Genomic DNA, 27,694 nt, shown 5'->3' on the forward strand with positions numbered 1-27,694 from the left:
TAGGCTCGCCTGATTGATCCAGGATAATCTCCACCACCTCAAGTTCAGCTGATTAGCAATTTAGTTCCATCTACAACCTTAATTATAATCCTCTTTGCCACATAAAGTAATATATTCACAGGTTCTGGGAATTACATGTCCACCTTTGGGGGAAATATTTCTGTTTATCATAGGTGACTCTTTTTTGTTTATTTGTCCTTATAATTTCTAAAAGATTATTATAAAATTAAGCCTAAATTCAACAGATATTACTAAATGAAAACATCTTTTTTAAACAAATTTTTTAGTAGACATTATTTTTTAGAGCAGTTTTAGGTTCATAGCAAAATTGAGTGGAAAGTACACAGTTTTCCTATATATCCCCTATCACAACATATTTACTCTTTTTTACGTATTCAATCATATATTAATCTTCCAATTAAGGACTCATTCTGATGACACTAAAAATATTTAGGGATATGGAAACAAATCTACAATGCATCAGAGAGGTATATGTTTGTGTGTGTATATGTTTTTGCTCATATTCCTATTTAGTAATTTGTTTATTCAGAAATAATTGATGGAGATATAGACCACAACATTAACTGGGATGATTTATCCTTGGGGACTGGAATTAGAGCTAGAAAATATGTGTATGTGACTGCATGAATATGTGGGTGTGTGTTCACACATGTAGATGTATACATATGTATATTTATTCTTTTTCATATTTGTGTTGTCATTTCACTCTTGTTATTAGAAATAACAAGATTTTTAAAATAAAGAATTAATGTACCACATATGATATGTAAATGAAAGAGATAAAGTACTTTTTTTTGATGGTATATGCTAAAGGTACATTTTTAATACAAGGAGAACAAGTTATATCCCACATGATATAAGTAATCAGGGTATATTATTAAGAAGGACTCAGTGGCCATTTCCTTGCTCAGAGTGAAAGGATTTTGACTCAGAGGTAATGAATGCCATACATGGGACAGTGTTTATCAATTGTAGTATGTATTTATCATCCTTTTTTAAGTCATTAGAGTTCTATTTTATAACCCCAAACACTATCTTCTGACATCCATTTTACCTAAATAAATGGTACTCTTTCAAACTAGGTAAAAACATTCAAGTTAAGAAAGTGGATTATAGGCGTATACGATCAGATCATTTAGATCATTTACAGTTAGAATCTCAGATCCTTTTTTTTTTTTTAAATTTTACTTATTTTTGTTTTAGAGAGTGTACAGATGGGGGAAGGGCAGAGGAAGAGGGAGTGTTTCTCAAGCAGACTCAGTACTGCTCACAGAGCCCAACACAAGTCTGGATCTCACAACACAGAGATCATAACCTGAGCTGAAACCAAGAGTCAGATGCTTAATTGACTGAGACACCCAGGCGCCCCAGAAGTTTAAATCTTAATATTGACTCATAAAAAGTGAAAACAAAAACCAAAAACAACAACAACAAAAAAAAACATGCCTAGAGGAAAAACAAAGGGTACTCATGAAAAGCAGCATTGGTCTGGACTAGCCCTAAGGAAAGGCAGTGGAGCCTGGAGATAGGCAAGAACAAAGAAGAAGAGCAGAAATTAACTGGGTGATACTGGTATGTATGTGGCTCCTGAGAGTAAAAATTATCAGAGACTGATAGAGTGGATATGAGCTATAGTGAGGAGAGAGAGAATTATCTTTTCCCCATGGCCTAGGGATTTGCCACAGGGATTTGCTTTATCTTAATGACATCACAGCTCTGCAGCACATGCCAGTACAAGATTTCAAACAAATTGACAATCAAAGAAGACAGATGGACAGACTCAAGATCAGTCAGAGTTGAGCAGTTGCTCTAAGGCCTACGCAGGAACACGACTTCTATGGAATTCCAGTACCCCTCCATTTCAGATCCACATCGGTGCCTCCTTTTCTGCTATTGACTTCAGCGAATGTAACCCAAGCTCAGGAAAGCAGGATGCTGCCACCCTCCTCCTCACCAGTCAGTCATGTTTTTTTAAAACATGGAAAAAAATTTTTAAATAAGTAAATTTAATACAATTTTATGTTGTCAGACATAAAAGATATTTAAGATATTCTATATATCTATATCTATATAGATATATTATATAGATATTCTATATATAATATAGCATGTATAATTTATAATATGTAATATAATATTCTATATATAAATAGTATATAATATAGTATATATAATGTAATATAATATAAGTCATAATTATATATTAACTATAAATATAAATAAAATAAAAATAAATATAAATATAATATCATTATAATTATATATTATTTATATAGTATAGTATATTTACTATATTATATTATAGTATATTATATATACTATATTATATTATACTAATATTGTGATGAGTTTCCTTATGCAAAAAATAGTTACTGAACACTTATGAGACAGAAACTCTGGTAGGTGATTAAAATTCATCAGTGTACAAATAGATTAGTCTTTTTTCTTTAGCCTTTGCAAAGCTTTCTTTTGAAGAGAGGTTGGGAAAGGAAAATAAGGCTAAGAAACAGAAAATTAAATAACAGAAGTATAAAAATATGGCATGAGTTTTACTGGGTGTAACATAGTAACCTAACATAAATATCTAACATAAATAAGGGGCAACAAGGAAAACATGGCACCAGGGATTTTTTCTTGTGTTTCTGACTTTTGTTATTTAAATGGAAAAGATACTTAATTTTAAGACAGTCATATCATATATATTTTTGTGCCTTTTGAGGAATTGTATTTTTGTCATTTTTTCATTTAACAAAAATGTATTTAATCTATAGCAGGAAATGCAGTAGTATAGCAGGAAATGCATAGTAGAGGAAAACACATGATATAACTTAATGCAATTCACAACACAAAGGATTGCTTAAATTACATTGATTTAGTCTATGAATGTCCCATATTCACTAGATAATTATACAGGCATATGTTGGAATTTATCATATAAAAATACTGCAGTGAGGAGATGCCTGGGTGGCTCATTTGGTTGAGCCACTGCCTTCAGCTCGGATCATGATCCCGGGGTCCTGGGATCGAGTCCCTCATCGGACTCCTTGCTCTGTGGGGAACCTGCTTCTCTCTCTGCCTCTGCCTGCCACTCAGCCTGCTTGTGTGTACTCTCTCTCTCTGACAAATAAATAAATATAATCTTTAAAAAAAATAAAAAATAAAAATACTTCAGTGAATAGAAAATTAAGAATAAATAAAATTATACTTTAGATAAGCATGTGTCTTTATTTGGGGACAAAATTTGTCTCTCTTTTTTTAAAAAATATTTTATTTATTTATCTGAGAGAGAGAAAGAGAATGAGAGAGAAGGCACGAGATCCCCATGGAGCAGGAGCCAGATATGGGACTAGATCCTGGGATTCCAGGATCATGACCTGAGCCAAAGGCAGCTGCTTAACCAACTGAGGCACCTAGGCACCCAAATTTGTCTCTTTTTATGTATTATTCAAATATTTTGTCTTGAAATACCTATCCTATGGGTTTTTAGCCTATAAATTAATGCTTATATTATTGTCTTGAAATACCTATCCTGTGGTTTTCTAGCCCATAAAGTGATGCTTATATGTATTTTTCTATTACTTCAAGGATTCAGTAATAATCATCCTTCTTACTATGTTGATGCCATTGTCAAGTCTGATTGCATGCATATTTTTATTTTAAATGCATAGAAATAGGGAGGAAAAAAAGGTCAGTGGCAAAACTGACGTTTTTAGATGTTTGAGTGTTTATTTGCAAATATTGTAAATTTCTTGTATATTCTACTTCATTAAAAATGATGACTATAGGGGCGCCTGGGTGGCTCAGTAGATTAAAGCCTCTGCCTTCAGCTCAGGTCATGATCCCAGGGTCCTGGGATCAAGCCCCACATCAGGCTCTCTGCTCAGCAGGGAGCCTGCTTCCTTTCCTCTCTCTTGGCCTGCCTCTCTGCCTACCTGTGATCTCTGTTAAGTGAATAAATAAAATCTTAAAAAAAATGATGACTATATTCTTGAATAAACAAAGTAAATAAATAAGGAGGACTTGTCACCTATAAGTGACAGAAAACAATTTCAAGGGCACACTCATGATGTCAACAGAAGTCAATAGGATCTGATTGTCTCCCAATGAAATGCATGTGAAGTCCATACTAATTAGCTTGTAAATCAGACTAATACTTGAGTTTATTTGGGTCAGAAAGACTACCTACTGTCAAGCAATCAAGTACTACCCCTTTAATTGCAATTTATTCCAACAACCACAATTTATTGATCCTAGCATACACTTATGCCACAGCAGTATCATTATTTGACTTTATTTTAACAGCTTCAAAAGGTTAGAAAGTTAGAAACCACTGTGAAAGAAACCATTAAAAAGTTGAGTTGCTGACATTGCTTTACACTCTGTGCCAAGCAATGTTCACTATATATGTGAAATTATTAAAAGGAGAAATAAAAAAGAACTTATATTCATTGGCACATCATATGATCTAGTGCTTTCTTGAACTGAATATTACTTAATAATCAAAAAACACATAGACAAAAACAAGGAGGATCAATATTTTGATTTGCATTTTACGGATAAGCTGCAGCTTGGAGACAAGTACATTTGCCAGAATTATGATGTTAAAATATTAAAACCATCTTTCTGACTCCAAAGCACATGTTTAATTTCTTGTAGGATTTCTGGCACAATTTTTGTACATTGTTCTATGATGTTGTGGTCAACCTGAAACACTCTAAGTGATATTGAGAAAGTGTAGAGACAGTTTATTCACATGAGTTTTGTACCCAGGATGGTCTTTAAAACACAAAACATCAATCATCTGATCAGTCATGTGTTAGCCATTATAAGCCAATTCTTGCTATTTATTTATTTATTTAAACATTAGAGTTGTGAAATTTTCACTTTGGAATTTACAGCTAATTAAACAATGCATGGTAAAATAACTTTTGTAACATCAAATAATCTTTAGGAAATATTCATTGGATATAAAGAGTGGTTTAAAGTTTGTCATTTCTTCCCCTCTCCACCCCAAAATTAAAAAGACATCTGACTTGGGCGCCTGGGTGGCTCAGTGGGTTAAGCCGCTGCCTTCGGCTCAGGTCATGATCTCAGGGTCCTGGGATCGAGTCCCGCATCGGGCTCTCTGCTCAGCAGGGAGCCTGCTTCCTCCTCTCTCTGCCTGCCTCTCTGCATACTTGTAATTTCTCTGTCAAATAAATAAATAAAATCTTAAAAAAAAAAAAGACATCTGACTTAATTTTTAATAATTAAAAATTGTATATATTTAAATTATAGAGCTTGAATATTTGATATATGTGTATGCTGAAATATTCACCACAATCAAGCTGGGTAACAGCCCTCACCTCATATAGTTAGCATGTGCATGTATGTGTGTTGAGAATGCTTAAGATCTAACCTTTCAGCTAATTTCAAGTTTATTTTTTCAAAGATTTTATTTATTTATTTGACAGAGAGAGAGAGACAGTGAGAGAGAGAATAAAAGTAGGGGAGGTGGGAGAGGGAGAAGCAGGCTTCCTGCAGAGCAGGGAATTGGATGTGGGGCTCAATCCCAGGACGCTAGGATCATGAACTAAGCCAAAGGCAGACGCTTAACAACTGAGCCACCCAGGTGCCCCTAATTTCAAGTTTATAATACGGTATTGTTATCTACAGTCACGTTGTTGTATATTAGATCTCCAAACGTTATTTAGATTGCATAATGAAAACTGTGTATCCCTGGGCCAACATCTCCCATATTCCACTCCCTGATAATGATCCTTCTATTTACCATCTCTATGAATTTTTTACTCTATGCAGTACTCGTCTTTCTGTATCTAGCTTATTTCACTGAGCTATTGTCATCAGATTCATCATGTTCACAAATGGAAAGATTTTCTCCTTTTTTAAAGCTGACTAATATTCCCGTGCGTGTTTTTTGTGTGTGCTTGCGCACATCCACACGTATGTGTGTGTAATCATATTTTCTTTATCCACTCATCGGTAAACAGACATTTGGGAATGTAAATTGGCAAAGCAATTATAGAAGACATTATGGAAGTTCCTCAAAAAAAATGAACTACTTTATGATCCAGCAATCCAACTTCTGGATATATATCCAGAGTATTTGCAATCAGTATCTTGAAGAGATATATGTATTATTGACAAGCAAAAATAGGGAAACAACTTAAATTGTTACTCAGTGGATGAATGGATAATGTAATTTTATACATACATTCTGAGTAGGCCTGAGTTGGCTGATTACCCATCAAAATTCTTTATTCACCCTCTGTAAATCCTTAACTAGATTTAAGCCAGACATAGTCTAGCCTACAGGAAGGGACTGAAAGGTGGAAGTCCTAAATTTCTTCTTTGTATCATCCAGAGTAGGTCTGTATTTAATGTTCCAGTTTAGTCACTTTCATAAAATTTTATTCATAAAATAAATAAACCAATAAATTGTGAAATGTTAATGAAATTAGAAATCACGGATCTAGTCCAATGTCTTATTTTTGCAGGTGAAGAAATGCAGAATCAAAGAAGTAAAGGACCTGTCTCGAAGTGACACTGCTAGTAAGTAATGTCTTGTAGATCTAGAATCAGATCTCAGACTGTTTGACCTGGATTCTAACCATTGCAGAATGATTTCTCATTTTAGACACAATGTTGAAACCTTGGAGTAAAACTGTTTCTATCCTTGTTTAGACCACACCTGGTCAGTGGCATTAGTTACATGCCACCTGTGTCAACTCTGTCACACATTCAGAAGATACTTAAAAAGTGAGGTATTGATGTTCTTTTTAAAGAAGAGACAGTATAGCTCGTGAGATGGTATGGCAAAAGAAAAAACTGGAATTCATCCTAAGACTTTCCATGCCCAAAGTGCTTAATATAAAACTTCCAATTTAATCTTCACAAATATATTGTAATAGAGATGGTTTTATCCCTATTTTAGAAATAAACAAAGACTCTAATGCAGTTGATAGTTTGCTCAAGGACATAGAGCTGTTCAATGTCAGAGCTAATTTCAAATCTAAATCTCTCTGACTTTAAAGATGCCCACTCTTGCACTATACAATTCTGTATTTAAGCGGAAAACAAATAAAGGCACTGATCAATACAAATAGTACATAGTTCCAAGCTAGTATGATATAACCAGTTGTATAATATACTGCATAGTTCAGGGTGCTAACAAAAAATTAAATAGTGCAAGATCAGCTGGGGTTGACACTGCAAAAAGATTGATATGCTCTTACTACAGACTCCCATCTAGCAATGCTTTGAAAGCCTGCTGCTATAAAGACATTATATATAATGATATTTGTGAATGAGTAGGAAAATACTGGCAACACATATATAATGACACTACTGGTGGAGATTGATAACTTGTCAAGATACAGTGGAATGTGGGTTTCAAAGAGGGAAGGTTTACTTTAGCTGTTGGGATATGAAAGAATTGCTGACCAAAGCACATGAATTTTGAGCTGCCTAGGATGTAGACATGTGGACTTGGATAAAATCATTTTCCTCCAAGAGGAGAATATAAGAAGCATGGAGGTGGAAATAAGTAGTGACATTTGGCAATAGAATATAAGCTAAAATCATAGAAAATGATAAGGAAGACTGAGACGTTAGGACTGAGATTCATTGGTAGAAGTCTTTGAAGCCTGGCTTTTAAAAATATATTTTACTATATAAGCCATAAGTAGTCATTGAAGGTATTGGACTTGTTATTATTTTTGTTTGTTTGTATAATCAGAGGTCTATCTTGGGGAAAAATTGTGAGAGCCTTATGATGGATAGACTACATGGGTGAAAAATTAGAAGTGAGCAGACCAAATAGGGGGTGTGAAAATATGAGGGTGAATATCCATACTTACTGTTCAACTGTTAAAGATAATAAGACATCGCCCTTCCCTGGTAGCTATAATCATTTAGATTTCTATAGTAACTTTGAAGGGGAAGTGTTACTGATTATACCATATCTTCAGGCAGTTTTCCCTCAAAGAAACAAAAATCTGCAGATTCAATATTCATTTTCCTCCCAATTGCCCTTTTTCTTGATATTTGTTGAATGAATAAATAGGTCCCTTTTCAATCTACATATCTACCTTGAAAATTCCCATCATGTAAGGGAGAATATAGGTGTCATGAGAGGTATTTTTTTTTTGGATTTCTTTATTATTCTTATCATTATTATCATCATTATCATCATCATGATGATCCTGGAACCCTAACTCTTCCTAGAGGAGTCTTTCTCAGTGAAAATGTTTCCCTGTGCTTTGAGGATCCCTGTTTACCTAAAATTTTCAATCAGTAAATTGTACTGATTGTTTACAGCAATCAGTAAATAGATTCCTGTTTACCTAAAATTTGTACTTCAGATGAAGGAAGGGAAAAGTAAGGGATACTTGTTTATCTCCTTGTTTATCTACTGAGTAGTATAAACAAAATGTTATCCTAAAGCATTTTTCAGGGATAACAAAGGAGCAACAACAATGAAAAAACCTCTATGCAAATTTCGAATCCTTTAGCTTCTTGAAGGTCAACTGCTTGGTTTTAACACTGGAACTGAAAGGAAAGAACCCTGAAAGCTCTCTGCCCTGGCACTGAATAAACAACACAGGACAACTCCTGCTCTTAATGAGGATTCCACTTTAAACCTACACCACTGACCTAATTTTAGAACCTTTCTTCTTCCAGGAATCATATGCATCCCTAAATGAAACTGAACAGTACCATCCCAATAGCCTGCTGCTTCCTAACTATGATCTCTCAAGTAATGGCAGCCCTCTGAACAATTTGTTTTCTTTTTGCTCAGTTGATTTCACACCCATGAAACTTTTTTCAGACATTTTATTCTTTCTCGTATGACAGTGTTGACCCTGGGTCCTCTTTAAGAATGTGCTTCTTTGAATTTGTATTAATTTGCCTATAATCAATATTTCTGCTGAATGTATCCCTTTATATTGTCTCTCTCTTCGACTTTCTTAGAGAGAACACACACATTTTTATCTTATCCAAATATGGGCTAACTCTCTCAAAGACAATGCCTTTGCCAGTAAAGATATTTTTGCCAAACTGATACATATTAACATTTCTGAACTTCTAAGAAAACAGCACTTTGATGTAGGGACTATTCAAGTAAAATAAATATCTACATATCTATGTATCTATATATGGTTTGACATTTTGTTTAGCTGGGTATTTGTAATGAAAAGATGAGTTAAAGGAGTTTGGGGTGAGAAAGGAACATAGTACTCCACCTTCCTCTAGAGACATAAGAAAGTCAGTATAGGTCAGCCTTGTGAGGGTTTGTATGAGCACAGAATATCCATAGCGCTGTGTCTGACACACAGGAAAATTATCTGTTGAGTGAATATGTGCATTATTGGCTTGTAACTGGCAGTCCTTTTGTCTGTTTCTTTGTCTATTTGTGAAAGTAGTCTAGCAGATCAGTTAAAGATTGCATTGGTATGGCTAGAAATCTAGAATTAGAATTGAGGCAGCTGTCTCAAGAATCAACCCTTTGTTTGCTTGAATGTCATTCATTAGCCAAAAAAGTGAGTTTGTGCAGAGACTCAACTGTCTCAGTTGAGTGGCCAATGGTGCTGAGAACTGGCAAGAAATGTGGTATTCTTGGCATTGTTTCCGGATTATAATTATGGTAATGCTAGCAAGACCTAGTGGCATTCCATTTACAGTTTCTTTTTTATACATTCCAGATTGGTCTTTGGGTTTAAAGAAAATAGAGTGAGCTTCATATGATAGAGATGAAATTTACTTCATGGATTTTATTATATGATGCAAATAAATGAAGGAAAGCATTTGTTTTGTTTCCCAAGAGGATACATTAATAAATTCTATAGAACTATGTAAATTTTAAAGAAAAAAAGGATTGTCAAAAACATTTTTTAACATAAAAAATATCATTATATTATGGGAGGTTGTTTGGCACAGAGATAAAGGCTACAGATTCTGGGGAAAATTAGTATGTGTAAAATAATGGATGTCACCATTTATTATTTGTATCACCTTGGAGAGGTTTTCAGATGTTTCTGTGCTTCATTTTCTTCCACTTTAAAAACGTGTACTTCATAGAGTTATTCTAAGTATTAAATAAGTTAATGCATGTAAAGTTTCTAACACATAAGCAAAGTAAGCTTTTGTTTTGAGTATTATTAAAGTTTGCTGACTTAGTATGATATTAATTACATCTGAAATTTTTGGTTTCTTGAACTTCCTAAATTATAATGGAAAAGAAATAAATTATGAATCCATATATGAAGACTTTTTTTTTTATATTAAAGTTTGCAAGAGCACAAATTCTATATGTTAGAATGTTATTAGTTTGCTTAGTACATATTCAGTTCAACTCTGCCTCATATTTTCCACATAAATTTTCTACTCCAATGCATAGTAAGTTGATAGATATTATTCTTTGGCACAAGTCTAAATCTACTTAGAATATGACATTAAGAAAAGTAAGACTGCTGCTTTGATAATTTATCTATATCTATAAACATATAAATCCATATATCTATTTCTATTTCTAACCCTAAATTTTTCAAGATCTTGTCATTAAATTTTATTTGGAACTTATAGTGAAATGCCTACACATATAATCTGATATTGTGGAGGAAATTGTGTTTTACAAATTGACATTTATTAAATCGACTTAAATAATTTTAATATAATACTTCTGCCCTACACATGCACACATTTAATAAACCAAATTTGGACCACTAAGTTTTGAAACTATAAAATCTAAAAGAAAATATCGTTTATTAAAAGGAGTTCTATATTCTAGCAAATTTCACGGTATGCCTATTTTTGCCAATGTCACACTTTGAAGCCAATTTACCTAGTCTGCTTTATCAAATGGCTTCCTAACTGTTCTTGAATATAGATCCTTGCTACTCAGAATCTCCCAAGCAGTTTGTTATTTCTTGATTGCAAATCTGGAAATATCTCATCTCTGTGTCTCTACAGGATGGCTTTTATAGAGAAGGAAATTCCAAAGCACCAACTGTTCTTTTCAGTCTCCTTCTAATGCTACTTCCTTGATTTCATTGTTGGGATTCGTCTCCCCTCCCATGATGCTTAGTGTCTTTTTTCGAATACTGCTCTTATCAACAACTGCACTATTGTTATCTGCCAACTCTGTTTTGGCCAGCTGCTAATGAAAACAACACTCTCTTTTATTGCTTGTTTAAAAGTTTGTTTTATAATTTCTTTTATTGTTTTCTTCATTGTGATTTTGTTTACTCTTTCATCATCTAGAACACATATAAAGATTGCCAGGATCTAATTTTCTTAACTGTGCACCCGTGCCCACCGACCCCAGTTCTTCTGTTAAATTCTTGCTTGTGACTGAATTCTAGCAGGGGAACATAGGCTAAGCTGTATGTTCTACTTACTGGTCCATGCAAACTTAGGCTAAGCTGTATGTTCTACTTACTGGTCCATGCAAACTTAGGCTAAGCTGTATGTTCTACTTACTGGTCCATGCAAACTTCCCACGCTTGATTCTCCTTGTTTTCTCCCCTCCAATGAGGACTCTGGGAGCCATATAAAATCAAAAAGCATGTACAAAAATTATAAAAATCAAAAAGCATATAAAACCAAAAGGCATAAAAAAGTAAAAACACGTTTGCTTTTTGTTTCATTTTTTTGACCATTTACTAATCTCCTTCCATCCACACTCTGGGATTCAGCCTTGACTTTCACTTATTTTTGGCTTAATGTTGGCTAGAATTCTATTATATCCAGTGAACATCACCAATACTAATTTTAGTTATGGACATGCACAGAGTGGATAATGCCCCACTAGCCTTATGCTGAGGGTTGCATTTGTTTATTTGAGCTTAACTCTATATATTTCCGTGCAGTTTTTTATACATACTTTTGAGAAAGTTAGTTTGCTAGGAAGAGGGATCTAAACAATAATAAGCTCAAAAATTTTAAGTGACACTTTAACCAAATTGAGGCATGCAAAGTGAGACTATTGGAAAGCAAAGGAACACTGAAATAAAAGTATTTGTGTGAGTAATTCAAAGAAGTTCCAGGTTCCTGGAAAAAAGAGAAGTAATACTAGATAAGTTCTGTTTAAAAAAAAAAAGGAAAGAAAAAGAAAGTTTGAAAACATTTTCTTCATAGGATGAGGAGGGTTACCTTTTAAAATTTGATATATTGGCATATTAGAACCTCTTTTCGTAGTTTTTGTTAACTAAATTGATGAACAAATTCCAGATTTTCTCCAATCTTTAGTTTACACTTATTTTCGTGTACAATACTCATCTTTAGCACCTTGCCCTCCAAAACACACTATTTTTTGTGTGTGTGTATTGACCATATTTTCTCACCATATAAACTGTTCTGGTTAGAAATCCAGTATTTCGTTTTTTATATGCTAAAGATGTAAATGAGGCAGACCTGGGTCAACTTTGACATAATTTTTGTAACATTTGGTATAAAGAGGGATATCTTTTGTAGTAACAGAAAATATAAATATCTTATATTTAATTGCAGTAGTTCAAATGATGAGAAGGTAGCAAGGCTCATTCAAGTGCCCAGATACAAGAGCTGATTACACGGTGTTTTGTGTTTTGTTTTGGTGCAAATTAATGTTCAGAGACAGAGATTCGCCTTTGCCAATAATATTTAACACAAGTTCACTGCAGGAATGTCACATGCCAATAGCATGAAGGATAATATTTCTTCATAAGCCAATAAGGATATAAAATACTCCAACCTAGTGTTAGATTAATCACACCGTTTTTCCAGGCAAGGAGAAATGAAGCAATAAAGTCCAGATTTGATTGAGGCACACCTTTATGTGAGTGGTACTCAGAAGAGGTGGCCAAACCACTTGGTAATTGACATCCAGCTACAAGTGCAAAGGTAAAAGTACCCTGTTACTGGAGCATGTTGCTAGGGAACAACAGCAAGTAGTGTTGACAGGCAAGAAGATCTTCATGGGGCCCCTGGACAGCTTTCACCACTGCTTGTAAAAGAGTCTCCTATACTGTGGTTAGGAACTAATTGCCCTACAGTCTTCATAGAGCCATTTTAGATCAGCAAAGTTTAGCTTTGCCCGCAATGAACATTCTTGAGTTTTCCTCACAAAATCCATGATTATAGTTAAAATGTCCCCTTACTATAAATGCTTCTTCCTGTTTTTATTGCTAAACCCCCAGCTGAACCCCTCAGCAGCTGAGCTACTGAGTTCTTATTAGTGAGAACAGATAAGATGATGACATCCTGACTCAATTTACTTCATTTTTATATCAAAACAGCCTAACTTCTAAAAACAACATTTTTTGGTCTTTGTCATAGATAAGTGGATTTGAAATCAGATCAAACCAATAAATAACACACAACAGTCCCAACAGTTTGAGAGAGGAAACCTAAATTATGCAAGGGAAAGATTCAGACATTTATAACAGAGCTGTGCTTCTTGCTATGATTTATTAGGAATAGCAAACTATTTCAGAGTAAACTTGACATAAAGAATGTAGAATTCCTATGGCAAATGAAATTCCATTGACCTAAGGGCAGACTGAATTGGAAGATAAATGATTTTAGCGAAGTCTCTGCTGGGATTGAGTAATTTTCCTAGGTATCCTAGTGCATGCCATGGAAATGGCAGACCTTAATTAGGTAGACTAGTATCCCTTCCTAAACTGTACCTTTTCTAATAGAAGTAAATACTATCTCTCTTCCAGCCTCTCCAAATCCCCACAACCTTCAAAAATGAAATTAGAAAACAGCAGATTCCACTTCAACCGGGCAGCCAATTAAACGGCCGAGGGTGTTTGTTTCTGTGTCCTTTTCAGAAACAATTGTATCATTAAATCGCTGAAATTGTGGTGTCAGCAGGAAATAGAGCAAATAGCTGCCAAAGGGAGAAAAAATATGAACAATACAGCTACTTTGATGTCTTCCTGCCCTCCTTTCCAGTGTCTGTTGCTGAACAAGCTACAAACAAAATGTGAGGAGCAAAGGCTTATGCGTGTGAGCCTGGGTGGTTGCAACCTGCCTTGCTGGGAGGCTTGCTCACTGGTTCCGCTCCCACTTGTCACCTTAGGCATACTGCACTAACTAATCAATGTTTCAAAACACAACTCCCACTGCCCTGCCTCTGTTCCTCTCCAATTACTGATCACTCGTGGAATTTACTCTCTCATCTTCTTTAAAAGAAAAAATCATTCTTTTATTCATTCAACAATTTCCTATGTTGTGGTAGTTAAGGATGTATCTGTGAACAAAATAGGCAAAATCATGCCTTTAAGAAGATTACTTGGAGGTAGTAAAAACACAATTAAGTGTATACATCATACATAAATCTGCAATTCTACAGTTAGGTCAGGGAAAAGAGTTAGACTACCGTTTTTAATTAGGTAGTGAGAAGTTTGGGGAAAGGTGTTTCATGCTGTCCTCAGAGGCTCATGGCATAGTGGTTAGTAAACTATACTCTTCCTACCAGACTGATAGGGTTCTTAATCCATCCAGCTCTGTCACGTATTAGTTGTATAACTTGAGAAACTTACTTTATTTCTCCGGGTTTCAGTTTCCCCATCTCTAAAGTGAGGACTATGTTAATACCTATTGAATCATACCGTATATCAAGGATTTATAACATAAGAAGTAGAACATGTTACACAGTGCACATAGCAAGAACATAGCAAATACGATGTAAATTTGTTCCTTGTTATGTGCTGAGAAGAGTGTACACCTCATTTTAGAGACATCTGTGTGTGAAAACTCAACAACATTTCTTTCCTCCTTGCTAATCTGAACCTCAGTTGTATGACCAGGAAAATTAAGATAATTCCTACCATTTAGGGGCATTGTCAGGATAATAAGAAGGTTCATATTTTATATTCATAGAAGATCCTTATAAATACCAGGCTCTCTTTTCTTCTAGACTGGGTTAAAATGCTTTGACATCTTCTCATACTATCTCAGCTAATGAAAATCACTCATGGTATTTACTACATACTAGCTTGTGCTGTCTTGGATTTCCTCCCTTCTAAAACATCATGGATAATTAGGAGCACACTGTTGTTTTAATAGCAGCTTTTGAAGGGCAGAAAAGAAACTCTCCCACATTAAAATACACCTATCAATTATATGATGTCCCCTGATGTTAAAGTGATTTAAATATGAAAAAAAAAAAGTAAAGTCAGAATCAAGGAAATGTGTGTTATTTTATGTTTATGTCTAATTGCTGCTACTGTGTGATTAACTACTCAGGAACTCTATAATTCTTTGTATCCTTCCCTTTGCTAAACCCAATGCCTTGCACAATAAAAGAACTCAGTGAGTATTTCCTAGATGATTGAATGGTTGACTGCATAATTCCCCACACAAACAAATTGATTTAAGGTTATCCATGTCAATTGAAAGTGGATCTTGGTCTTTCAAGTAGTGGGTATTTCTTAATTCAAAACTGCCTAGAGACCAAAAGTGCATAGTAAGGAAATTTTTTAAAAGCAATATGCTTTAAGAGCATTTAAATGTTTATTTCTGTTGATCTTATCATTGGTTGGGACTCCTTTTGATCATAAGTTAGAGAAACTCAATCGGACTAACGTTAGTAATAAAGCAGGGGTGGTTTCCATAAACAGGCAGGGTTCTAGAAGCAGCGTAAAGAAATTAAGAGCAGGGATGCAGTGCAACTCGGATTGTTCCACTTCGGACACCCTTTGTTTGTGCGTCTCCTCTTGCTGCTGACGAACCACTCCTAGCTGAGGGGCATCAGACCCTCTGCAGCAGGCATACAGACAAAACGCAGAGCTTATTCTGCTCTGCATTGTCAGATTCTCAGCTGGAAGACTTCAACAGCAGAGGATAATTCAAATAGTTAGGGGCTGGCGCCTCTTCTTTAAACCTTCATGGACAGCCTCCTTCAGGATGGTCAGGCCCTTCCAGCTTCTTTCACTGCTGAGTAGAAAGCCAATACCACATGGTTTAGGTTTTCGTTGTGACAATGCTGATTTTCTTCTATATTAATGTGTGTGTGTTACCAGTTAGTGTTTGGTCAGAGAAGCAGAATCATTATCATGCTATGGAATAAGGGATTTATTACAGGGATCTTAAGGAATTATGGGTGCTGATGGGGACGTTTCCACTAGGCTGTTGCCTCTGTATCTGACGTTGAGCCTGAAGTTGCTGTAAGTTGGTTGGGTTATTAGGTGACTGTGAAGTGGAAGAGACAAGGACAAGCCAGGACTAATGAAGGTAAGCTGGAACTCCTTTCTGTCTCTCACCACCACCAATGCTGATGGTGCAGAAGGCCTGTAGAAGAAGTAAGCAAACTTCATCAAAGAGCCACATGAACCTTTCACCCCAACTCAGAGAAGCTGGAGGAGGGGAATCAGTGGAAGCTCCAGGACTTGCCTGCCTCCGTGCTGCCCTGTTCTGGTAAGGGAAGTTAGCAGGCTGGGGCATGTACAAGCTGCCCCAGAGCCTGACATCTTATCCCCACCTTTAAGAAGAAGAATATCTATCACTTCTCTATTTGCCCAATCATGTACAAAGTTCTCTTGTGGCCTAACTGGAAAGCATTGCTGGACAGGAAAAATTTTCTATGATTCAAGACTCTTTTGGCTGGTCTAAGAATTAAACTGACATGAGGTAGATTAGCAAGAGGACATCAAATTTAATTACACAAGTCTTTCATAGCATGAGGCCCATGGAAGTCAGGCAACTGAGGCTTTTAGGCCAATGGAACTAAAGAGAAGTGGGTAGGTGCCTGGGACTTCTAAGAGAAGGGAAACAATTCACAGGAAGTTTTGGTAAACTAATGTCTGTTGGGCCATACAGAAACGATGGGACATAGGGAGGAATTTTAACAGATTTTGCAAGGTCTCTCTCTCCCTGTTCATATCACGCTGCAGTTATCTGTGATGATAGCTCTCTTTCTGGAATAAGTCCTTTATCTAGATTCATTGTTAAGGGAAAGATCAAAGGTCCTTCCTGAGTCTTATGTTTCTTAAAAATAATCAGCCTAATATAATCTACATACCAAAGAAAGACATTTTGAAGTGCATTTTGTTCCCCCACACCATACAAGGGATAAAATTATGGGAAACGGTCCCAGCTCTTCTAAGTTGATGCAATAAAAGGCATCCCAAGCAATGTGTATCAAAAACCTTGAAAACATTTATTTCCATTGATCATATGATAAGCTATTGAAGCTATAGAAACCCAATCTAGACAAATTAACAAAACGAAACCTGATTGTTTTAAAGAGGTTTCTGAGGACTTCCATCTATCTGACATTTTTTTTTTTAACATTTTATTTATTTATTGGTCATAGAGAGAGCAAGCATAGAGAGAGCAAGCGCGAGCGAGCACAGGCAGACAGAGTGGCAGGCAGAGTCAGAGGGAGAAGCAGGCTCCCTGCGGAGCAAGGAGCCTGATGTGGGACTCGATCCCATGACGCTGGGATCATGACCTGAGCTGAAGGCAGCTGCTTAACCAACTGAGCCACCCAAGCGTCCCTCTATCTGACATTTTGACTAACAAAGTTGAAGGAGAATGGGGTATAAAACAAAAAGGAGCTGTCTTCTGCTTTTTAAGTTTTAACAAGTTGAACGTCTATCTTCATATTACTTCTCTCCCTATTGTAATTAAGTAATAATCCATTTTCTGTGTAGCAGTGAATTTTTCCTTATACTTAGACCAGAACTTATAGAACAAGTAATCAGGTTTTTTCAAGCATGACATTTTAAAGGCTTTCCTCTAGCAAGTCATTCCAAGTCACATAGGAAAATTCTCTTGACAGTAGCTATGTTGACTTGATTCCAAGACTTAAAGAGGCCTTATATAAGATAATTTTTCTTCTTCTCTATACACTTGTCTAAATCACTAACAAGTTTCTCTGGGCAGAGAGAAGTTCGTATAGGTATGTGTGTTTGTGAATATGTATATCTGTGTGTGATGCAAATTTTATTTTATTTTTATTTTCTTAAAATATTTTATTTATTTATTTGAGAGAGAGCACAAGCAGGGGGACGGGTAGAGGGAGAAGCAGACTCCCTGCTGAGCAAGGAACCTCATGCAGGGCTCCATGGTAGTACCCCAGAATCATGAACTGAGCTGAAGGCAGATGCTTAACCCACTGAGTCACCCAGGCACCCCTTGTGTGATGTACAGTTTTAAAAATGAGATTCTTTTACTCTCAAATCTTGAAAAAATTTGTAAAAGTCTTCTCTTACTTCTCTTCTTCCCTACACCTCTCTGTTTTTTAGTTCTAGCAAATATCAGGTGTAATTCAATAGTATTCATCATGAATACACCAAAATGAGAAGTTTGTCTTTGAGTTTGTCTCAGTAACTATTAAGACAGTGTTCTGGAATGGTTCCACTGATTAAAATGTTTGGCTCTCAGTATTTCTTAGGATTTCTAATGTATGCTTGTTTTTGTTTTTTGTTTGTTTGTTTTGTTTTGTTTTGTTTTTGTTTTTCCCCCTAGTCTGTGTAGGACCAACTAAATAAAGTGTTTCTTTTGCTGAGGATTTTTTTTTGTTTTTGTTTTTTTGTTTTGTTGTTGTTGTTGTTTTAAAAGATTTTATTTAATTGGAGAGAGAGGGAGGGAGAGAGCAGGGGAAGGGCAGAAGAAGAGGCAAGAGAAAATCTGAAGCAGATTTGTGCTGAATATGGAGCCCAATGTAGGGCATGATGTCACCACCACGAGATCTTGCCCTGACCTGAAACCAAGAGCCAGACGCTTAATGCACTAAGTCACCAGGTGCCCCTAGGGTGGTTTTGCTTATGTAGGAAACTGTAGAGGTCATTTACGTTTCTTGTCCATCTTAACCTAGTGGCAGGGAATTTTTATAATCAACATTTCAGAAATTATGGCAATAGTGTAATATGTTCCTGTGGCAAGGACTTGAGTCATTCTTCCAAAAGATATCAGAGAGTGGGGCTGGGTGTTTTCAGGAGCTCTGAGACCATCACACAGTCATCATAATAGGGCCTCTGGACAAGGTTGGTATTGGTTTGAGCTCTAGATGGTGATATATTGACATGAAGAACAGGAAAAAGATTGATCATTTCCTTGTATATCTTTTCTCAGGAGGTTTGGAAAGGGGAAAATTAGTTTCAAATAATATACATTGTAAATCTCCTAAGGTTTTGCCCGTGGAATGTTTTCCTCTCCTTAGAGCTTTAAGATATGCTTTAATACATAGTCACCTTATGCCAGAACTCTAGATTTTGTTATATTTGCCCAGCAAGTGGTCTTTGAACCTATTGTCATGATATAGAATATTCCAGAGATTTGTGCAAAACTGGGAATTAATTTTATTAAATCTACCTAGTACATAAATTTAAGACCTCAAAATGACTACAGTTATTACAAACAATTAAGATATGATAGAGAATATAATGCAAACATGTGAACATTTTATAAACATTTATCTCACAGCCATGACTTAGCTTACTGAGTGTTGAGTGATCTGGCTGTTTTCTTCAGATAAATCAACTTTCCTGATAATATTATTTTATTTTAGTAGAAAGAATCATGTTCATTCTTTAAAAGTGTCTTTGATCTCATTCACCTACTCAGCTCTAAAAATTAGGCAATAGTAATATGTTATTATTAGATATATATATCTTAGTAATATTTATATAACATGTGCAATGTATGTAATATATACATATGTGCATGTCTGTTTGTTTTCAGTGCCTACCGAATTGCCTAGGAGACAATCAGTAATTGACCAAACAAATTAAACATTCTCTATAACCATCACAAAACTCTGAACATAAGTTTGTCAGTTGTGCAGATATTTCACACCAGAGTGCTTATTGTTTTGAACTCCCATAACTATATTGTATTCTAAAGAAATTTTAGATTTTAAGGAATGGACATTGCATTATAGATCTCATTTATTGATATTCTAGTTATAACCTTAAATGGGAAATTGGTCTGAATATTTTAAAATAAAAAGCAACTTAATATAGACTGCATATTTCCATTTATAAGTGGAAATATATACATATAAATTATATATATACACATATATATGAATGAAAATAATTTTCATTGGTAAATTTGCAAATGATTTTCTTCTTCATACATTTCTACATTTCCTAAAGTTTCAAAAGTTGTTGTGTTTTACTTTATAATTAGTTTGCTAATAAAACCAAATGTGAGACAACTAGAAAATAAAAAGTAGGTGGGAAGTGAGTTTTGAATTCTATTAAAGAATGGATATAAACAAAGCCAGCCTGAGCTGAAGTAGTTTCAGTGACATGAAGTTGTATCTGTAATGATTAGTATTTAAATCAATAATTGGAAATTTGGGCTCTACAAAGAAACTTATTTCTTTAATACCAGGACCTCAATACTATGGTTGAAAACTGGTTTTCTAAAAGACAAATATTGAGATCTGAAACAGCATCTATAGCATACCATTGGGAATTTTCCTCTGAAATTTTACAATAATAACAAAAATTCAACTTTTGGAATTTGGCTTTATTAACGTATTTAGTACTATCCCATATATTTTCATTATTTTATTTCAAAGCTCTCTATTGTCAGAGTACTTTGAACTTTGTTTAATTAATAAATCAATTTATTTACAAATAGTTCATCAAATAAATGCCTTACAAATGTAAGTATAATCGGATTTCTAAATTGCCAACTTAGCCTACAGAGCCTTCACCTTGGACATCAGCATTTTATAGGATTACTTTCAGCTTTTTATTAAGGAACACAAAAATTGCTGAATCTAGCTGACAGGTTTCCTTATTTGGACTAAAATTTTTGAAAATTTTCCAGTATAACATGGTAGATTGCTTTTTAGTTGTGCTTTTTGCTTTAGCTTAGAGAAATGAAGAAATTTAAAGAAAGAGAAGACATATCTACACTAGAAGTAATCAGTGGATCAAAATCTAGGTTTGGATAAATTTTCTTTTTGAGTATTTTTTCTGATACCTTCTTCAATGTGAAAATGAAATTACCTGAAGGCAGTTTCCATTTTTTGCTTAAAAAACTATTACATAGTAGTTTGTAGATTTCATATTTGCTTTTCCTAATTAATATCAAGAAAAATATACTTAATATTTTATGAGAGTGGTACGATATGTCAATAGTATATCTAATGATCAATTTTTTTATCCAGCTCAAATTCTTCCTTTAATCATTATTCTGAAAAATCAAGCAAGAGTTAACTAATTATTATTAAATGTAAGATTAATTTCATAGATTGAGAAAAATTTATTCAGCTTGGAGTTTTATTATTTGTAGTATTTTAAAAGGTAAGGTTTTTTCAGGGTCTCATTACTTTTCCTTGAGTTTCTTATAATAAAGTTTTCAAAGTAGCAAAGAATTTAAGCAACATAAAAATAAATCAAAGGCATCGTTCAGCAGTTTGCAGTTCCCATTTATTGATACCTTTCTCTCTCTTTTTAAATAATGGTGTAAACCTAACTTAGTGTTATTGATGAAGATAGGGTTAAGGACGGCATATAATATAAAAAATAACAAAGTAGCATGCACTTACTCCAAATTCATTTCCCAAAGTCAAAGACAAAAAATATGGCCAGAATAGAGATTTAAGTGCTGCATAAATGTAACATAAACTTTCTTTTTTGATTATCTAATGTGTATTATCCCTGCTTCTCAAAATGTGTCCGGGAGTATTACCGACAGCATTAGCATCACCTGGGAACTTGTTAGAAATTCAGAATCTCAGACCCCACTCCAGACCTACTGAATCATACCCTGCATTTCAACAAGACCCTCAAGTGATTTGATGCATATTCAAGAGCACTGCTCTAGAACACCTGTTTTGTTTTGGGTTTTTTTTTTTTTTTTTCCATTTTACACTAATATCCTGGGAACAAGGAAAAGGTGCCTATTTGGAATCTAGAGTCATTCTGGCCTAAGTAACTACTTTATCACATAATATCCAAATGACGTATCATTTAACTAAGTTGAGTCTCCTTCAAAAAAATGCATTGATAACAATATCCATTACAAAACATTGTTATGAGCCTCGTCTAATTACAAAAATGCATTTTGCATGTTAAGACTATAGATGTATTAGTATAATTTAAAATTCAGATTTGTCTTATTAAGTTAGATATTACACTGTCAAATTATTTCCAAGGTTTAGAGTAGACCACGTGCAAATTTCTGGTAGCAAATCTTGTAGGTGGTACAGCATCAATACACTTCTAAAGCTTGAGGAACAAATGTTATGTTTTCAAAATCAAATATTGGTCAGACAAAAAGTCATTGAGTGCTTCATTGAAGGCAAGGATTCCCAGAAAGGCTACCCTTGATCACAGAAAATTCTATCTCAGAAAATGTACTCTCTTAGGGAAAACATGGAGATCTCGGAGAGATGTTTATAAAGCCATTGGAGGAAATGGGATTATCCAGCTGAAGAGTCTAATCATTTTAATCAACTATAGTATCAAAGGAATGACACTGTCCCAACAGAAATTCTGCATATCCATTTAAAAGTGCTAATATTAACAATAATAACAGCTTACCTATTTATTGGCCCAGCAGAAAAAATACCTTGTCTTTGAGTTTTTTCTTGCAATGAAGTCATACCCACTTAATTTTCATTGATTATTTTTTGCATTAAAAATGAATGGTATTTCCTAAACCTGACATGGTAAAAATCATTGCTTAAACTACCATCAAGGAGATGTCGTAAGAGATTTTAAAAATTACTGGTATTTGTTTGAATGTTTTGTTTTTGTTTTTTTTCAAGTAAGAGAAGTGGTTACCAGGGTATCTAGTAACTAGATATTTTTCCGATAAAGGATTGTGTATTGATAAAATCCCTTCGTGAATGCTGTCTACTCTCTCTTTATAAAAGGGTCAATTTTCAGGTTTATAGGAGTGTTTTCATACTTCATACCTAAAATTACCTAAAAATACTTCATACCTAAAATTCTAGGAAAGTGAGAGATGAGGCATTATAATTTACCAAGAACTCACTCTTAATAGAAAGATGTGAATCAATATATTTACCCATTTAAATGTTTCTAGTTCTGCTAACTTAATTCAGAGAAAAACAATCATCTGGTTTATTTTTAATTTCTCTTAAAAGATCATGCAAATACATTCTTAGGGCTATTATTTTTCCTTAGAGAATACATATTCTTCTGATCTGTTCCTCTAGATATAATCTTAAAATAAGTTTTTTGGTGATAGCTGCACTGGTCACCTACAAGTGTGTTCTCTCTGCTTCTTGGTGAATAAAATTCGTGTATGATATTCCTATATTTAAAAAAAAAAAAAAAAAAGAGGAGCACTCCAAGTCTGTAGCAATATATTATCTTTCACCAAACAAAATATAAGATCAAGGCTAAATAGCTACTAATTAAACTTAACAGTTATCATTATCATTATCATTAAATTTCCCATTTTAAAGTATCTTATCCCTCTTAATTTCTGTCCCTCTATCTCTGCCCAAATGCAGAAAGAACTGGAGTTTACATTAGATTTTTATTTTTAAAGGTTGTATTTATTTGAGAGAGACATAGCAGGAGAGGGAACACAAGCAGGGGGAGTGGGACAGGGAGAAGCAGGCTTCCCGCCAAGCAGGGACCCCCATGTGTGGCTCAATCCCAGGATCCCAGGAGCATGACCTGAGCCTAAGGCAGATGCTTAACGATTGAGCCACCCAGGCACCCCTTTACATTAGTTTTTAAGTGAATAGCTAAAATGCTCATTTTAAAGCAATAGATTGCTTAGGAGTGAAAGCAACACTTTTGATAGCTTTCACAAGATTGTGAATTAGGTAGTTTGTTTTTGTTATTTGATAGAATCCTCACCCTATTCATGGTTACTTCCATTATTGAACACTTCTTCACATCATAATGGTTTTTCCCAGGCCACCACCTTAAGGAGCACATACCAAAATTTTTCTGCAAATGCCCACCAGGGGAATCCCTTCCCGTGGTATAGCACTTGGATTTCTTTATCTTTCCCAAGACTAATTGTGTCTATTTCTCAGTCCTCTAAAGTGTACCATTTTGTACTGAGTCTGTTGGGTGAAATTTGAGATACTAACCCAAGTGAGAACAGTGTGCTGATTGATGTGTTTGTTGCCATCTTCCCTCATTTCAAATATATATGTGCTCTTTAACTATTTTCTGAAGATTTTAACCTGAAGTGCATTCCTCAAAATGGGGATCACAAGTATAGTACACTGTAGTAGTTATAGTAGTAAAATTATAGAGTAATGTTTGATGGTCAAAACTGATTTGGCATTTCTTTAATGAAAGCTCAATGGTAGACACAAATGAATAAGCTTGACTTGAGTATTTATTCTAAAATCATTGTTTATTCTAGATTTGACAGATCGGCCTAGGACCATGGAGAAATTCTTACTTTATTTTTGAAATAGTACAATTTGAGTGTTAGCTTGTGACCTGACTCAGCCTGTAATGATGTAGTCCAGATATAGTTTATTTTATAACAAACTTCAGCTCTCATTTGCTGTCCCCTCGTTTTCATCACTTTTATTTTACAAGCAGTTAGGATGTGCCAACATGGCATTATTTTATCATGCATAATCTTTTTTATGGGTCTGTCATGCATTAAACCATCTGCAAGATGTTCATATTCATGGTTGTGAAGAGTACTTGCTGGTCCTTCACAAACTGATCAGATATTTAATGGGGTTCTGGTTTGAGCTTATTGGAAACAGTAATGTAATAATCCTCACACAGTTTGGTCAGAACATAAATTTCCCTCACTTCATCTTTTGAGATGAAGGTATTTTGAATTCCTGGGACTTAGTCTGTACCATACTACCATTTCTGTCATTGTATTTAAGATTTCTGTTACATTAATATGCATCTCTAGCTGATAAATCTATCTTCTTGGTTTTCTTGACACATTTATTTCAAAGTTAAAACGTTTAAGAGAGCAAAGTGAATTAATCTTTAGGAAAATTTGGAATGTTTAACTTATGATATTGTGTAATGTTTTTGCAATGATCTTGTGAAAGCCTTCAGAGTCAGCCATTTTATTCAGTGAGTTCTTAATTCGATCTCTCTGCCTACTTGGGTGACAGTGTCAAACATAAATGTTCAGTAAGTAAATATCATCCTACCATTATTCCTTTTACATTATTTAATAAACAAGCAAATAAAATAGTTGCATCTGCTTAAATAAAGATTATGTCTCAGCCTACCTTCCCTCTACTGTTAAGCCCCTTCAAATTTCTCTGAATTGTTCTGATTTGAGGTGAAGTCTATACTCTGATAGTTTCCAACATTCTGTTTTGGCTTGTTTTATCTCATATAATTTTATTTCTCTTGTTTTCAAAACCATGTTAAGCTTCTCTCAGTTTCTCTGATGGCCTGCCTTTATTTCAGGTTCTTTGTAATTCTGTTTTGTTTGTTGTTATTGTTGACTGCTGTTGACCCCGCTGTTGACTCTGCTTTTGTGATTCAACCTTTCACTCCATCTCCTCCGTAATCTTCATATTCCAGCTTAAATATTTTTTGCCTCAGAGAGCTTTGTCTCTGCTTCTACAGATTGCATTACCATTTTCTGATATACACCTTTGTTAACAGTTGTTTTTTCTGTGGAGCAGTTATTGTAATTAATCGATTGCTTAATGATTATTAGTGAAAACTCCATCAGTTAACTAAAGGTGCATGGGTGTGATGAAGTCCCAGAACCTAAGTCAGGTTCGGTGGGGTGAGGAGGTTCAGAGCCGACGACTAAAGAAAGAATTCTTAAGACGTCGTTGGTGCAAAATGGTGGTTTATTAAAGCACGGGGACAGGACCCGTGGGCAGGAAGAGCTGCTGCCCCGGGTTGTGAGGGTGGGCATGTTATATACCCCACGGTTGGGGAGAGGTGGTGAAGGAATGGGAGATTTTGACAGAGTTCTCACATGCTAGGGAGGGCCTACAAGGTGCCAGGGGGAGTCTTTGCCCTTATGGCTTGATCAATGTCGTCCTTAGGTCAGGCATTAACATCAAGATAATTGGGAGATTCTTGGTGGGGCATTATGATCCTGCTGTCATTTACATTCCGTTCTACCTCAGTCTCCTCCAGTTTATGGTGGGAGGGGGACATTAGGGCTTCAGGAACCAAGAGTTATTTGCCTCTGGAAATGTGTGCTATTGATAAGGTAACCTCCCTGTTTAGGTCTCTAGGACATCTTGTAGGGCAAGGGAGATTCCTGTTCTGCAGGATTACGATCCCTGCAAGTTAACTATTTATCGTTTTATGGCGATCAGGGGTGCCTGAGGAATGCTACACATATGGAGGGGAGCGGGTGAAGAGGGGGTGCAAGGCGCCAGCTTTTGCTTTGTCCTCAGCCAGCCTCCTGCTCCCTCATCAGGTGCTAAGGTCTTCTGTCTTGTATTCCACCTAATGTTTAAATTGTAGCCAATACTCTTTATGTATTTGCTGAGTGAATAGACAGATGGAAGAACCTTCAAATAGATGTTCTAAATAGCAGTTTCTAAGAAGTCGTAAAGAAATATATAATTTGTATTGTAACAATATTATTAAAGTAGAGGATCTCTGTGGGTTTAGGGTTGAATACCTTGGGTGATAGTAACCTGAGTTTCTGTGCTAATAAAAAAAATGTTACAATATTAAAAGATCCATGGGTTTCTGCATAAGTTGTCTACCAAGCACATGGCAATCCAGTCGCCTAAAAAAAAATTGTTTTAACTTTTAAAGGGGAAACACAGCCAAGCTTTGCTAAATTCTTCATCCTTATATTAATAAGGCTTAGTGTGATGAAGAGAGAGGATTTTCAAGCTTATGTAGTCAGCTGTTTTTTCCTCAGCTGTAGGCGTTGCTGACTTAAGCAAGTCTGAGACATTATTTATCAATATTAAGTACAGAACTATTCAATTGCTAGTTCTTTATAATGCAATGTACATGTGTAACTGGAACCATTATTTATAATTGAAGCTGATTTTTTTAGACATCCCATGCTAAATAGCTACATTGAGATGTAAATTATTCTGTAAAAAGTCAAGAGTTTAGAACATAAAGCAGAAATCCATACTATGTAAAGATTTTAGCATCTCAATTGACAAGCTACTTACTGATCCACTAAAATGTCAGATAATGCATTTAGGCATTTTTATTACAATTTCCAAGGGAAATGACATTTGGTGGCTAGAAATAATTCCCTGGAAAATATATCTTTTAGGTTAGCACTGATTGAACTGATTAGGTTGATAATACTGTGAATTAAATTATAGGAGGAAGGAAAAAATGTCACTGCCAAATATTTCATCTAGAATCCCTATCTTCATATTGTTTGTGATGGTTCTGAGTTTTTGAGCGTTTTTAGCTCTCTGCATCATGATCTCTCTGTAAGTATCATTTATTGTTACAAAATAGTTATTGCTATAGTAAAAATATTACCTAACAAATTGTAGACGAGTGGGTATACTTCTCACTCAATGTATATATAAATACTTCTTCAAAAAGAAAAAAAACTTTAGTGGTGAAAACTGATTTTATGTTAAGTGTGACTTTCTTTTAAAAAAAATAATTGAAAGAAAGAAGATTATTTGTCACAGTTCTTCAACTTGTTTCTTCTTGCAAAAGGTAAAATCCAGAAATATTCCAAATTAATTTGATAATTGAGCTTATAAATTATATTGAGTTTCTAGAGCACACCCACAAAAGCTGCCATCCACCTAGAGTAGATAGTGCCTCATATA

The 27,694-nt window shown here is 34.9% G+C and overlaps 1 protein-coding gene across 4 annotated transcripts in view; it reads left to right on the plus strand.

The window, feature by feature from the left end:
* PTPRD (protein tyrosine phosphatase receptor type D) overlaps window positions 1-27,694 on the plus strand; it is a 2,315,363-nt gene that overhangs the window by 280,684 nt on the left and 2,006,985 nt on the right. For all 4 annotated transcript variants that reach the window (XM_059143037.1, XM_059143036.1, XM_059143035.1 and 1 more), the window contains one exon: window positions 6,519-6,573. The gene's annotated coding sequence lies outside the window, so the exon portion shown is untranslated. The remainder of the gene's footprint in view (window positions 1-6,518; window positions 6,574-27,694) is intronic.

The sequence above is a fragment of the Mustela lutreola genome, chromosome 12 (genome assembly GCF_030435805.1).
Source record: "Mustela lutreola isolate mMusLut2 chromosome 12, mMusLut2.pri, whole genome shotgun sequence".
Taxonomy (NCBI): Eukaryota; Metazoa; Chordata; class Mammalia; order Carnivora; family Mustelidae; genus Mustela; species Mustela lutreola.